This window comes from Calidris pugnax, unplaced genomic scaffold (assembly GCF_001431845.1).
Source record: "Calidris pugnax isolate Ruff unplaced genomic scaffold, ASM143184v1 scaffold469, whole genome shotgun sequence".
Classification (NCBI taxonomy): domain Eukaryota; kingdom Metazoa; phylum Chordata; class Aves; order Charadriiformes; family Scolopacidae; genus Calidris; species Calidris pugnax.
Window position 1 is genome coordinate 449,730 of NW_015091303.1, and position 2,077 is coordinate 451,806.

General features: G+C 67.8%; 1 protein-coding gene across 1 annotated transcript in view; it reads left to right on the forward strand.

Annotated features, from left to right (window-relative positions):
* Window positions 1–299: 299 nt before the first annotated feature.
* Window positions 300–2,077, forward strand: part of CDC42SE1 (CDC42 small effector 1) — a 25,056-nt gene continuing 23,278 nt past the window's right edge. The window contains exon 1 of the mRNA XM_014960833.1: window positions 300–610. The gene's annotated coding sequence lies outside the window, so the exon portion shown is untranslated. The remainder of the gene's footprint in view (window positions 611–2,077) is intronic.

Genomic DNA, 2,077 nt, shown 5'->3' on the forward strand with positions numbered 1-2,077 from the left:
GCCCCCAGGGTGGCAGATGCCACCATCCCACAAAAAGGGGGTTCTGCCCCCACTTTGCTGCCCCGTCCCGGGGGTCCCTGGCCCCCAACCGGGGAGGGGGGGGGTCCTGGGGCTCTCACCCAGCATGGCCCTGTCCCCCCATGCTGCCCTCCCTTCTGAGCTTGGGGGGGACCCCAGCGGGCACCCCTGGGGTGGGTGACCCCCAGTGCTTGGGGGGCTTGAAGTGGCCCCCCCCCCTGAAGATTCTCAGTGCCCCGGTGGTGACGCAGAGCCGCCGAGCGGTGGTTTCCCAACAGGGAAGTCATTTTGTGTGTGCCGGCGCGGGCCGGGCCCCAAACCACCCTCCCCGGGGGCTCACCGTGGGACCGGGCCCCTGCGGCCAGCTGGGGCTGAGACCGGACACAACTCATTGCAGGGGTGGGCAAGAAGTGAGGGGGGGAACCGTGTGAGACCCCCACACACCCCCCCTTGGCCACGGCAGGTGGGGGTTGTGGAACTGGGGCAGCTGCGGCCTGTGGGACCCGCCGCCGACAACCGCCTGGAGCCGGGAGAGCGGCCGGATCCGGCCCCGGCCGTTACCCTTCGCTGGGCACGAGGACGTGAGGCCCCGGTGGGTGCTGGGGGGGTGATTTTGGGGGGAGGAGAGAAGGGTCCGAGCCTGGGGGGGAAGGGGGAGGGGGTTGCAGCAGCTTGAAAACCCCCCCGGGTTTACACGGAGATTTGCTGGTGGCTCGTACGAGGCTGAGCCCACTCCTGGGGCTCCCCATGGAGGTCCCCCAGCGCCTTGGGGACCGGTTGTGATGCTGAATTTGGGGGGCTTTCCCCCCCCCCCAAGGCCTTTCCGCCGCGCTGCCGGATCCGGTAGGGAACCGGGGTGTTATGGCGGGGGCCGGCTCCGGCAGCCTCATTTCCTAAGGAAACCAGGCTAGAAGTGGGCACAGCCGGGCACCCACCCCACATCGGTGCCCTGACACCACAGGGATGGGCTGGGGGTAGATGGGGGGGTTGGATCTTTCAGCCTGCAAATCCCGTGGGATTGGAGCATCCTTAGGCACCCGAGGGGGGGGTTAGCACCCCATTTTGGGGGGCTGCTGGGCCCCGCTCCTCCCCGCCGCGGGCAGGAAGCGCCGCCGGCTGCCGCGGACTTTGGACCCATCCGGCGTCGCCGGCGCAGGGGCAGAGGAAGGGACTTTTCCTGTTTGCCGGCACGCTGGGGTCCGGCACCCATCCGCCACCGCGGCCCAGCTCCGGTAAAACTCGGCCCTGGCCGCCCCCCAAACGCTGGCGTGGGGACTCTCCGGCGGCTGATATAGGGTTGTGCTCAGGCCGCGGCCCTCCGTGGGCGGGTGAGTTTTGTGCGTGCCGCCGGGTGCTTTTGCAGCGAAAGATTTCTCTCTCCTTGGAGGGGGGGAAGCACTAATTTGGGGGTGAATTCCCCTTCCCACACCCCCTTTGGCTGCCCAGCTTTTCCTGCCCACCCCTCAGGGGCCGTGGGGGTTTGGGGTAGAGCCCCTCCAGCCGGGCAGACCCCCTGTTTATTTCCCCCCCCCAGTCTGCTTTTTGAGCCGGAGCGGAAGAGCTCAATCTCCGGCCCCTTTTCGGAAAGGCCGGGATATTTATAGCTGCCTGGCTCAGGGAGTTGGGATTTGCTGTGGCTGCCTCCATGTGTCCCCCCCCCCCATCCTGCCGCAGCATCCCTCCGCTGCGTCCTGCACCGGGGTGGGGGCCGGGGCCGGATCCTGCCCTGGCCATGGGGCATCTCTCCTGGGTGGTTGTGTGATGCCCGGGGTCCCTGGGCATCTCTGTGTGATGCCCAGGGGTTTCCTGGGGGTTTCTGTGCCGTGTCGGGGGTCCCTGTGCCGTGTCAGGGGTCCCTTGGGGGTCTCTGTGCCATGTTGGGGGTCCCTGGGCATCTCTGTGTGATGCCCAGGGGTTTCCTGGGGGTTTCTGTGCCGTGTCGGGGGTCCCTGTGCCGTGTCAGGGGTCCCTTGGGGGTCTCTGTGCCATGCCTGGGGTCCCTCAGAGGCCTCTGTCTCCATTTGGTCGATGCTGAGTGGATTTAGGGGGGATTTAGGGG